Source organism: Petaurus breviceps, unplaced genomic scaffold, assembly GCF_028583685.1.
Source record: "Petaurus breviceps papuanus isolate PSGF00001 unplaced genomic scaffold, PetGlider_PUasm1.0 563, whole genome shotgun sequence".
NCBI classification, from domain to species: domain Eukaryota; kingdom Metazoa; phylum Chordata; class Mammalia; order Diprotodontia; family Petauridae; genus Petaurus; species Petaurus breviceps.
The window spans coordinates 1092071-1106065 of NW_027186380.1; the positions used below are offsets into that span (position 1 = coordinate 1092071).

At 38.0% G+C, this 13995-nt stretch overlaps 1 pseudogene; it reads left to right on the forward strand.

Annotated features, from left to right (window-relative positions):
• LOC138173105 (zinc finger protein 721-like) overlaps positions 1–13995 on the forward strand; it is a 74129-nt pseudogene that overhangs the window by 34977 nt on the left and 25157 nt on the right.

The window sequence follows — 13995 nt, forward strand, 5'->3', positions numbered from 1 at the left end:
ATATTCGTAATCTCTATAGGCATTGTGAATATGGCATTGCTGATACAATTGCCTAAAAAAAAGTGGTAGGTCAAAAAGCTAATCATAGAAACAATGGAAAATTTCATTAAATGAAATGAAAACAATGAACAATTGATCAAAACTTATGGGAAAAAGCTGAAGTATTCCTTAGTGCAAAATTTATATCTCTAAATGCTTTAATAAATAAAAAATAAAACAATGAATTAGGCAGGCAACTAAAAAAAATCCTAGAAAATCACAAATCACCCCCCCCACTAAATACCAAAATATAAAATCTGAAACCAAAGAATAGCTTGACAAACATGAAAGCAACAAGTTCCAGCAAGTAGAACACACATTCCATCTACTGAAAACTCCTCAAAAGGAACTTCCTGGGGTGGGCTGTAGGAGAGACCCCGTGCTTTAGCTATGGTTTGCTTTCCTCCACCTCTTTGGCTGGAAGAGGACCTTGTGAACATCAAAGGATTTGGAGAATTTTGGACATCACTTCTTCCTATTAGCATCATAGTATAATCTCTGACATAACAGTGGCTTACAACAGGGTCTACTTTGAAAGTCAAGGACAAACTACACACAGATCCACTATGATTAAGGAGTATTTTGTGAGCATCCCACAAATGGGAGAAAGGGACTTTCAGTAACCAGGAGCTGTTACCCCTTTGCTATATGTGTTTTCTAAACCTGAGCCTAGTTTCCCTATGTACTTGTGGGAGAGATTACAGACTTTTTGGAGGAATTATACTTATGATTGGCTGACTAAATTTCTTCTCAAATGATAATCTTGAGAAACATACCAGTTGGTACTTGAGCTGACAGCATTATAGAATTACTCCTAATTCCTTAGGATACTCCTAGAACCTTGAAGGGAGATGTTGGCCAGCTCTGGAATCTGAGACTCATCTGTGATGTTGAGTTGAGATAAGGATCTTCATAGCTTATATGGGCTACATAACAAGTTTTTATTAAGCACCTACTTTGTGCACAGTGAACCAGGGATAGGGGAAACAAATACAAAGAATGAAATGCATTTTCATCAAAAGGAATTTATATTTTAATGGGGGAGACAAGAAGCACATGTATAAATACATATATAGCATAAGTTTAAAGTGAATAAGCACTAATGTATACTAAATAGTTAAAAGAAAGTCTGGGACGACCTCTAGCAGTTGGGGGGAGGGAGTATCAAGAAAGGAGTCCTGCAGAAAACGGTGCTCCAACTGCATTTTAAAGGAAGACAGGCACTTTACAAAGCAGATGTGAGGAGTGAGTAAAATCTAGGGAACTGGATGGCACAGTGGAGAGAGTGCTGGAGTCAGAGTCAGGAAGACCTGAGTTTGAATCCAGCCTCAGATATTGACTAGCTATGAGACCCTGGGTGAGTCACTTAACCTCTGCCTGCCTATGGATACTAATAGAACCACTTCCCAAGATTGTTTTGAGTATAGAATGAGATATTTGTAAAGCCCTTTGCAAATCTTAAAGGACTATGTTTATAATAAGTATAGTTATGAATGTTGTTATTCCAGGCATATAGAATGGATCAGTGCAAAAGCAGGGAGAGGGGGAATGGGGTTTAGTGTATGAGCGAAAAAGACAGAAAGCCAGTTTGGCCTTCATCCCAGCATGATGGAGGGAGAGTAATGGCCAATGAGTTTGGAAAGACAGACTCAGTGCAGGTTGGGAAGAGTTTTAAAAGCTAAACAAAATTTCTATTTGATTCTGGAGGCAAGAGGAAGTTCTGCAGTGGATTGGGCAAGGGGTTCCGATGGTCAGATCTGAGCTTAAGCAAAAGTAATTTGGACTGGAGTGAGGAGAGATGAGGCAGGGAGAATTAAAAGGTTGCTGCAATAAAACAGGTGAGAGTGATGAGAAGTTAGAATCCATTGATAACTGTGGGTGTAGGGGAAGAGTCAGATGTGGGAGATGTTGTGCAAGTGGAGATGTCAAGATTTGGTCATGATTGAATATATGGCATGAGGTAGAATTATGAGTGGAGAATAATGCTCAGCTTATGAGCCTGAGATGCCAGTGACATGATGGTGCCTTTGAAAGACAAAGGGAAATTTGGAAGAGGAATGCAAGTTGGAGAAAAGAGACACATTCAGTTTTGGACCTGCCCGGATTTCAATGTCTCTGAACATGCTAATAGGTAGTTGGTGAGGGGGGACCACAGCTATACTTCCGTTTGCAGTTCTGCAAACAAGAGGCTCCATCTCCCATTTCTATGTCTTTGTACTGGTCATTCCCATGCTTGGAATCTCCTCCAAGAAGAGAAAACCCAGTGTCAATGAAGCAGATAGAACAAGAAGGAAAATGACTGAGGTCAGATTTGGTCATTACTGACCATTGATAACTTTGGAGAAAATAGCTGCAAATGGGGTAGGAAGCCAGAATATAAATTTTTGGGGAATTGTATAGTAAGAAGAGGCAGTAAGTGGAGACTGATTTTTCAAGGGCTTTGACTTGAAGAGGAGACACAGTAGAGGAGATGCTGGAGTCTGGTGAAGGCTCTTTTAGGGGCTGGGGAGATGTGGGCACTCTGGAAGGCAGTATGTAAGGAACTAACTGAAGAGAAGAGGGGGTAGGGAATGATTCAGGACAGAATCTTCTCAAGAAGACAGGAGGAGATAAGATCAAGTGCATATATGAGGGGTTTGGCTTTGTCAAGAGAACATTCTCTTTGTCAGAGGCTGGGGAAAAGGAAGAGAGAAGGAGAGAGGAGGTGGGGGGGGTGAGAGGGACAGTAGTAGAAGGGAACGCACGTTGATTGGCCTACATTTTCTAAGTGAAGGCCTAGTCTTCATCTGAGGGGAGAGAAATGGAAGGTTGGGGAGCTTGAAAAGGTTTGGAATAGCTTTTGTGGGAAGTGAAATAGGGAATCAATTCAAGTCAAATAAAACAACTGCCTTGCTACAGCAAGGGTCCGGTTGATGCTATGTCAAATATATTGATAATATACCCAGTCAGCATGAACATGAGACTTCCCCTGTCTATTTTTAGTCCAGCAGCTGGTGAGAACAGAGGAGACAGATGGGATTAATCCAGGACTGAGCTTTGGCAAGAGATGAGTGGTGAGAGGACAAGGGGTGGGGAATCTGAGAGCAGAAGACAGTGTCGTGTTAAAAGAACTCTCTGTGACTTATGACAGGTCTGTTGAAAAAGAAGTTCCACATCACCTCTCTCTCCTTCTCCATACATTCTATAGAGCCTCAAAGATCATTCATAAAATACAAACTTTCAACCTGACTCCATAGAGAGAAACACTTTATAAGAACATGATTCTTAACCACCTTCCAACTGCCAGCACAAAATGCTTTCCTCAACATTCAATTTGCCTCTTAAAGATCGTGATTTAAAATCCTGGCCCTGACTAGCAAGTGGCCTTTGGATGGGCCCTTGATTTTGCTGGGCCTTGGTTTTATCCTCTTTAAATTGGGGAGATTAGACAAGATCCTCAAGTTTCTTCCAGCTCTAAGTCCTGTGCCCTTTGGTGTTTCAGGGTTCAGTAACATTTTAGGATGTGGCTGTGGAGTTCACCTGGGAGGAATGGTGCCTCCTGGGCTCTTCCCAGAAGGTGCTGTACAGCGATGTGATGCTAGAGATCTCCCAGACCCTGCTTTCCCTGGGTAAGGACAGCCTCCTACCTGCCCCAAGGATTCAGAATCTCCCATTGCAGGGAGTGCCTGTCATCCCCTCCCACCTGTCCCCTGCCCCTCCATGCCACTGTTGCCCAGAGTTTCAATAATACATAAATTATTAGAGAATTCCCAGTTACTTTCTGTCCAAGAGGCAGAATCTGCCTGTTCCCTGTCCTCATATCGAAGGTCTTTGCCTTCTCTAACAGAAAGCTGGCAACTTCATTTGCTGCTCTTCAGGCTTCCTCTTGCCTGTTCTAGGGAGTTTCATATCAGAGAAGAAATGGAAATTACAGAATCTCAAACTTGGAGCTGATCTCAGAGGTTGTAACAATACTGATAGTATAATAATAATAGCTTGCACTTACATAATGCTTTAAGATTTGCAAAGCATTTTCCACATGTTCTCTCATTTGATAATCATAGCAACCCTGAAAATTAGCTGCTGTTATTGTTATTCCCATTTTACAGATATGGAAACTGAGGCTGTGAGAGTGATTCACGTGGGGTCACACAGCTAGCAAGTGTCTGAGGCAGGCTCTGGGTTCTGAAGTCTTCCTGACTCCCACATCTAGCATTCTATTATACCACCTATGTCTTATCTTTCCCTGCACAATTCTTTACTACCACAAGAAGCGATGCTGTAAATATTTTGGCAGAATGGGGATATTTTCTTCTTATAAGACATATTGGGGGTGGAAGAAACCTAGTAATAGAACCTCTGTGTCAGAACGTACATTTTATTTGCATAATTTCAAATTTCTTTCCAAAATGGTTGTATTAATCGACACCTCTGCCAACAACCAATGGTTTGCCCATATTCTCACAAGCCTCCGGCCTTGATTATTCCCATCTTTCATCACCTTTGACAGTTTACAGGATGTGTGGTGAAACTTCCGGATGGCTTTAGTTCCATTTCTTCTTACTGTGATTTGGAGCATTCTTTGATGTGCTTATTAATGGTTAGTAATTCTTCTTTTGAGAGCTGTTTGAGCATATCCTTTGACCACTTATGTATTGGGGAAAGACTTGGTTTTTACACACACACACACACACGCACATGCACACACACACTTTGTCTTCTATGTGTCTTGGATAACAAAACCGTTATATGAGAAATTGCCTACCTCAGTAGTTAAAGGAGATAGAGGAAGATTGTCTACTTGGCAGCATAGCTATTCCCATGAGACCAAAGTGGCAACACATTATTTGTGACGAGAGATAAAGAAAAGGACAGAATGTACTTGAGCAGTTAGAGCTCTTTACATCAATTAAAGTCTTTTGTAGCAATGAAATGTTGATGGAAGATAGTGAGGCAAGTCAGCTATTTTAAATGGGTTGTGCATTTCATCATGGGGTCATACATGACAAAATATTGAATTAGAACAAAATAGTTGGTTATGTCAACTCTGGACAGATGACTCAACTCATAAAACTACTTTTAACAAAAATAACAAAACCAAATTGAGAGTCTAATGTCTGAAAAGCAGCCACAAAGAAATCCCCAAAGAAAAGAGATGCCCAGTCCTGAAGGAGAATTCTGTCAAAGTTTTTGAAAAAAGTAATACAAACTACACAAATTATTTTCAGAAATTGAGATAAAAAGCACTCCACAAGACTCTTTCTCCAAGACAAATATTGTCCTAATGCCTAACCCAGGAAGAGACAAAGAGAAATATAGACCAATATCATTAATGAAAATTGATGAGAAAAATTTCCAAATAAAATCCTGTCAAATAGGCTATAACAATTTATCTAAGAAATTGTTCATTATGAACACTCACAGCTGTTAATGTGAACACCAGCAGAACTTCTCCTGAAAAAGAAATAGGATAATAGAATAGCATAGCTCCTAAATGCTCAAAGAAAAAGTTCACCATATTGTAGGGAGAAATGGGCAGTAAAAGCATACTAGTGAATGATTTCAATGTATTCCTATCAGATCAATATAAATCTTTTTTTTTTTAAAGCAATCGGGGTTAAGTAACTTGCTCAAGGTTACATGGCCAGGTGTCTCTGGCTGGGTGCTAAGTGTCTGAGCCCGGGATTCGATCTCCAGGTCTTCTCAACACTGGAGCCGGTGCTCTTACTCGCTGAGCCACCTGGCCGCCCCTAGATCAATATAAATCTAGCAAAAATGTGAACAAGAAAGAAGTGAAGGGCTTGAATAAAATTTTAAAGATGTTAGCTATAAAAAAACCTCTGGCAATTACTAAAAGGAAAAAGAGGAATATACATATTTCTAGATTCATCACCTCTATTTTTGAAAGATATTTTAATAGATATCTTTTATTTTTACATCATCAGAATTTCACCTTTAATCCCTTTTCCTCCCATATCCATGTGTAATGAGGTAATCCTCTCCTATGCAAAGCAGTAGAGTGAAGGTATTTTCTTATATATTTTGTATCACTGCGTCTTGGACCAAGCATGGACTGAGTTATTAATCATTTCAACATTCATTTTGTTCTTTGTAAAAAAAATAATTTTATTATTTTCCCAAGCATTTATTGTCTCTCCCTCCCATTTCCCCTTTCAACTGAACAGCAACAACAAAAAAATAATGAAAAGGAGACATTTTAACAAATGGATATAGTTAAGCAAAGTCAATTTACTCATTGATCATGTCCACAAATGTATGTCTGGATCCACATTTTGAGTTCATTACTTCTCCATTAGAAGTTGGGTAGCCATGTTTCACCAGAGTGTTCTAGAATGCTGGCTGGTCGTTGTATATATTAGACTTCTAAAGTCTTTCACATGATTTTTTTTCCTCTTTGTAATGTTATTATATAAATTGTTTTGGTTCTACTTATTTTACTCAGCATTAATTCCAGGTCCATTTGAACTTGTCAGTTTCTTCTTATGGGGCAGTGATATTTTCTTACTTTAATTATATACCAGAGTTTGTTCAGCCACTCCCCAATAGATGGCCACTCCCTTAGTTTTCTGCAGCATTAATTTTTATTCCTTTATTAGAATTCTTTCCATTTACATTCGTGTAGTTATTGTGTCTATTGTCTTCTTGATTCCACCTACCTCACTGCATCATTTCATGGAAGTGTCCCATGCCGCTGTGTATTCATTACATCTATCATTTCTTATGGCACTGTCATATTTCATTACATTGATTTGCCACAATTTGTTTAACAATCCCTCAGTTGATGAGTACATATTTTCTTTTCTATTGTTTGCTACCACAAAATATGCTGCTATAATAATGGTAATAGCAATTACACATACTTTAAAGTTTCACCAAGTACTTTACATTTTACCTCACTTGATTGTCATGTTAATCCTTTGAAGCAGGTATTATAGTTTTCCCATTTCACAGATGATAAAACTTAGACTGAGAGAGTTTAAATGACTTATCAAGGTTATACAGGTTAATAAGTATCTGAGGCAAGATCTGAACCTGTCTTTCTGACTCCAAGTCCAACACCCCATACATTATACATCTTACTGCTAGAAATGTTTTGAAATATATTGTAATGCCATGCACAAGCAGCTTTCCAGAAGAATGCTACTGTGAACAGCTTTTACGGTTCTGATTACACAGTATAGTGAAGATCTTATTTATTCCATAACAAATCAAAGCAAAACATTCACAGAAAATCAAGGTATAGCATTCACAATATTACAACTTGTCACAAAAAATCACAATATAGTATTCACAACAGCTTATCATTAAAATGGCCACATAGTTTTCATCAAAGTGGTCACAATATTTAGAACAAAGAACAATCATCTCAAAGTACAATAGTCAAAGTTTTCCACTCATGGGTCACACTAATTAAACACAATCAGTCACTTATTCAGAAATCAGTTACTATCATTAATCACTAAGTACAATCATTAGAAAATACACAGATCCTCCACCCCTAGGTCACTAGTAAACTATAATTCCATAATTACTCAGTACCCAGGGAGAGATTTTTTCATCCTGACTTGGGGCTGGGTCTCAGATTCCATGGATCTCCTTCCGTGGTCCCAGATTCTGCCTGTATTCATCAGACTGTCACCTGGGTTCAATGGCACACAGCACCCAGTTCCTTGTCCAGCTCTCTGGGCAGGTCCTGCTCCACACTGAAGTTCACAGGGTCGAGTCCATCTCAAATCCTTCACAGTTTGTGCTCCTGGGAATTCAAGGCTCAACCAAGCCACAAACAGACAAAGTTCCTGCATCCTGGTCGTGCTTCCTCAGTCTTCTGCAGGTCATTAAAAAAATCAGAATCACCTTATCCAGCCTGAGGGCAGGGGGCCCCTGGGCTCCTGTTCAGAAGAGGCTCCACCACCACAAGTTCTCTGGAAATTCTGGCTCAGTTCTCGATTCTCTCTTCTGTAGCTGCTCTGCCCCCAGGTGCTGGTCCCAAGAAATTCTGCCTGTGCCTCTCTGGGGCTTTTCTTATACACACAGCATTAGCTTCCTGTTTCAGCCAACCCCTTCTTGTCACATCAAGAACAGGGGTTCATACCTTCTGTTTCTTTCACAGAGGTTTGATTAGTTACTAAGTGCTAAGTAACTGCTTACTTGCCAATACAAACATGGGGTCTTCAAATTCAAATCACATTACCATTACGTACATAGAGTCTTTCTTTTTGTCAGTGATTCCCTTGAGATATATACTTAGTATTCGAATCTCTGGGTCAAAGAATTTGGGTATTTTAGCCACTTTATTTGTTTTCATACTGTTTTCCCGAATGGTTATTCACAGCTCCACCAACAATATATGTGTACCTGTCTTTCACAAACCCTCATGAATCGACAATAATGGTCATCATTATTGTAGGTGTTATAATAGCTAACAGTGACATAGTCCATATTTCGTGCCAGGAACTGTGGTAACATTTTACACTTATCTCATTTGATCCTCATGATTACCTGGGGAGATAGGGGCTATTATTATCCCCATTTTACAGATGAGGAAACGGAGGCAAAGAAAGGCTAATTGACTTGCCCAGAATCACATAGCTAGTAAGTGTTTGAGGTCAGATTTGAACGTAGGTCTTTCTGACTCCAGGTTCAGTATTCTGGCCACAGCAATACCTAAGTGCTCTCCTTTGGTCATCTTTGGTATGACATTTCAACAAAAATCAAGCATGTATTTTGGGTACAAAACCTAGAAAACAGAAATATTAAACATATGCTTTACTAATTGACAGTATAATGAAAAGTATGTTCAGTAAAACACCTTTAAAGAAAGGAACAAAAATTGATTAGAAACTAAATATTTGAATCCAAAAGAGAAAAAAGGAAAAGTCATAAGAATTTAAGCTGAAATAAAGGAAATTACCTGAAACTACATTGCCAAATTCTATGGCAACAAAATCTAAATATAGAAAAAATAGCTTAATCTGTAAATGAGTTCCCAATGGGGGTGAGATCAAGATGACAAATTCTATCAAACATTCAAAGACCAATGAATCCAAGGCATCATTTTATGATAAAAATCTGATCTTGAAACCAGAAGCAGGGAGAGAAAAAGTAGCGAAAGAAAACTACGGAACAATTTCTCTAATGAATATTAATATGAGAATGTTACATAAGAAACAAAGGGTCTATAATAACTTATTAAAAAGATGATACACTATGACCAGGTTGGATTTATAACAATGTAGGGGTGGTTCAATATAACTGTGAAAAATAACAGACCATGCAAAGAACAAAAACAATTAAACCACGTATCTCATTAAATGCTGAAAAAGATTTTTAGAGGAAGAAATTCCATTCAAAGTAACTACAAAATATATAGACTATTTTAGAGTTAGTTACCAAGACTCATCTAGGAACTCAATATAATAATGAAAAATTTTAAACATAAATAAAGATTGATCTCACACTATTCTTTTGGCACATCTCTTCCCCATGATCTCTCAAAGTCAGGGCAAATGGGGTTAAGTGACTTGCTCAAGCTCACACGTCTAGTAAGTGTTAAGTGTCTGAGGCTGGATTTGAACTCATGTCCTCCTGACTTCAGGTCCAGTACTCTATTGACTGTGCCACCTAGCCACCCCTGTAATTCTTTTAAATACCATACAATATAATTATTTTTTAACCTAGATATTTATTTTTTCAATTCACAAGTATTTGCCCTCTCTTCCTCTGAACTTCCCCTTCCCTCTACTGGAAAAAGAAAAAAAGAAAATCTCTGGAACAAGTACACATAGATAACCAAAACAAATTCCCTCAAGATGGTCATGTGCTAAAATGTGTGTCTCACATTGAATGTCTAGTCCAGGGGTAGAGAGCCTCTGGCCTTGAGGTCACATGAGGCCCTCTAGGTCCTCAAGGGCAGGCCTTTGAATGAATTCAAACTTTACAGAACACATTTGTTTGAATTCAAAGGCCCACCCTTGAGGACCTAGAGGGCCACATGTGCCCTCCAGGTGGAAGTTTCCTCATCCCTGGACAGTCCATCACCTCTCTCTTAAGAGATGGGTAGCATTCTAAATCATCTGTCCTTTGGAGTCATGGTTGATCATAGTGTTGACTAGAGTCTTTCAAAACTGGTTTTTTTTACAATGTTATTGCTACAGTAGAAGTTGTCCACAGGAAATCTACAGAGTTTTTATCACTTTACTCTTCATCAGTTTGAAGTGAGTTTCAAATGACACTCAATCCAGTCACCCCTTCCTCATTTGTATAGACTTCTACTTGTACCCCCTGATTATGTGATATAACTTTCTCCCCATTTCTCCCCTTTTCTTTCCTAGCATGTCCCCCTGACCCCCACTTTTCATTTCTTCTTTTAAGAAGTCACTCTGAGACTTTCTTGTCTTTCTTGGCTCCCAATATGACCTCTGCTTAACTTAGAGTTCTCAAGGAAGGCTTGTGTTTTCCCTTTTCATTAGAATATGAAAACTTCATCCTTATAAAATCTTCTAATTGCTTACTTGTCTTTACTTTTTTGTTTCTCTTTACTCCAGGGTTTATGTCTTGGAGGTTGTACTTACCTCTGTTCTTTTCATCAGCAATGCTTGGAAGTCATGTATATCATTAAAATGAACCTGGAGACACGTACATGTATAGATGTATGTTTGTAAGTATTTATATTTGTTTTTATCTTTTTTTTCTCCCTTCAGATGGGGAGACTAGGCCAGAAACCAAGGCATCTACTCTAAAGCTGAGAATTTCCTGTGAGTTCAGTTTGAAATTGTGAGGTATGGCACCAAGATAGAGAAGAAGCAAGGCAACTGGGAGAGTCTTTCTATTAAAGATTACCTTCAGACAAACTCCCAGTGAAGGGAGAGACAATAAATGTAATAATTTTGATCAAAGAGTCAAGCATCAAGAGAAAACGAGTTTTGTACGGCAGAAAGTTCTCAAACAAAAGAGTCACAGTGAATGTGAGGCAATTGAAAATGGCTTCAGACAATATTAAAATCTAACTCAGTGCAAGAAAATCACCTCAGGGACAGGATATTGTAAGTATAATGAATTTGGAGAACACTTTAATAGCCAGTTAGAGATTATTCAGCACCATGGGAAACATACTGGAGTGAAAACTCTTCAGTGTAATGAATCAGAGATAGCCTTCAGTTTGAGCCCAGACTATACAAGAAAACAGAAAATTCCTACTAGAGAAATGCCCTATAAATATAATGAATGTGGGGAACCCTTTGGCCAAAACACAAACCTTATTTACAATCAGAACATTCATACTGGTGAGAAGCCCTATCAATGTCATGATTGTGGGAAGGCCTTCAAACAGAAGTCCCATCTTATTGTACATCAGAGAATTCATACTGGAGAGAAGCCCCATACCTGCAATGAATGTGGTAAAACCTTCAATCAGAGGTCACACCTCATTGTACATAAGAGAATTCACACTGGAGAGAAACCTCACAACTGTAATCATTGTGGAAAGGCTTTCAGAACAAGGTTCACTCTTGTGCATCAGAGAATTCATAGTGAAGAAATGCCTTATAAATGTAATGAATGTGGGAAGTCCTTTAGCCACAGTAGAGCTCTTCTTAGACTTCAGAATAATCATACTGGAGAGAAGCCCTATCAATGTGATGAATGTGGGAACGCCTTCAACCAGAAGTCTCACCTTGCCATATACCAGAGAATTCACACTGGAGAGAAACCTCATGGGTGTCATGAATGTGGTAAAGCTTTTAATGAACATTCATCTCTTATATGCCATCAGAGAATTCATACTGGAGAGAAACCTTATGAATGCCATCAATGTGGAAAAACTTTCAGAACAAGCTCTTACCTTGCTGAACATCAGAGAATTCATAGAGACAAAATGCCTTATAAATGTAATGAGTGTGAGAAGACATTTAGCGGCAGTAATGACCTTCTTGGACATCAGAATGATCATACCAGACAGAAGCCCTATAAATGCAATGAATGTGGGAAGACCTTTAATTAATGTGTATATACCTTTTGCTATGGAACATAGATGTGGTTAGATATCAGAAAATTCACCTTGAAGACGCAGTCACAAAAAAATTTAATGATCTTTTCTCTGAATACCTTGGTTAATTAATTCTTACTATCTAAAAATATTCTGACATTCATATAACATAGTTTCTTTAGCCTTTCCCCAATTGACTAACACCCTCTTTGTTTGAAATTCTTTGCTACAAAATAATTGCTGCTTTGAGTAAGTCAGTATATATCAGACTTTTTCTAACTCCCTACCCCCATTACTGACTTCTGTGAGAGATAAACCTGGTAGTAGAGTCATTGGACCAAAGGGTACAGTCAAATTCCAAATTAATCTTTAAAATGGTTGCACCATTTACTTCTCCATAAAAATTGTATTTGTGTGTGCATTTTCATTCAGCCTCTTCAATGTTGAGGGGCAGCTAGGTGGTGTAGTGGATAGAACACTGGACTCAGAATTAGGAAGACTCATCTTCATGAGGTCAAATCTGGTCTCAGACACTTCCTAGCTGTGTGACTCTGAGCAAGTCACTTTAACCCTATTTGCCTCAGTTCCTCATCTGTAAAATGAGCTGTAGAAGTAAATAGCAAAACACTCCAGTATCTTTGCCAAGAAAACCCCAACATGGGATTATGGAGAGTCAGACACAACTAAGCAACATTTGCAATATTGATGATTTTCTTTTGGGGGGTCATTTTTGGTTATTTTCAAAGTTTGAGATAAAATCTCAGAGCTATTTTGATATTCATTTCTCTTGCTATTTGAAGAATTTTTGCATGTTATTTTTTGTAGTTTGAAATTCTTTTGCAAACTGTTTCCTTTGATAACTTCTTTTCAGCAATGGCTCTTGGTTATTACATCTTGGTGTCAGTTCTCTTAGCTGTCAGTATTTTATTGGTGATATTGGTTACAAATATTTTCCCCACTCTATAGTTTTTCTTCCTCATGTCTTCACTGGTTATATTTATGCAGACCTTTTAAGTTTTATATAAGTTAAAATATTATTTAAAAAATCATTTTTATCCCTTGTTTGCTTAAAAATTCTTCCTCAGTGAGAATGAACAGTGCCTAACCTTCTCTTCTAAATTTTTATGCTGTGTCTTTTGTAGTCAGCTCAGTTTAGGTGATTTAAGGTGTAAGGTGAGATTAAATTGCTTTCCAGTATTCCCTTCTGTGATTGTAAAAAAAAAAGGGGGTGTTCTTTTAGTAATTTATAATCTTCAATTTATCAAATAGCAGACTCCTGCTTTTTGTATCTTTCTCCATCTTGCTTGACTGATCTAATGAATTTTGTATGAACTTATATAGAGCAAAACAAACAGAATTATGAGAACAATATTCACAATCATTACAATGATGTATAAGGTAGGGGGGTATCAAATCAACGTCCTTATCTCAATAGGACAGAAAGGTTGAACACATACATATACCCTCAGACAAAATGACCTTAGTGTAGAAATACGTGAAACTCAATGGGAAAAAGCAGAGATGGGGAAAGGAGATTTAATAGAGAAGGTAGTAGGAGGAAGGCGTAATAGACAAAAGCAAACTTAATTTTGGAGGATGGATTGTGAAGGAAGTATTAGCAAGAAAAATAGAAAAGCAAAGAACTGAAACTAAGAAGGTGTCTATCAATTGGCAATATACAAATTGTGGCATATAAATTATTGTAATTTTTTTTATCATAACACACAATGAAAGATATTGTTCCAGAAAAACTTTAGAAAATTCATATGAACTGATGCAGAGAAAAGTGAGCAGAATCAAGAGAACAGTTTTATACAATGACAACATAATAAAGAAAAAAAAACAACTTTGAAAGGCTTCAGAATTCTAAGAATCTAATGACCAGCTACAATTCCAAAGAACAAGTGAAGAAGTATCCTACCCACCTGTAAGGGTTATGGGATTTAAAGATCTTCCATGCCCCGTTGGACTTG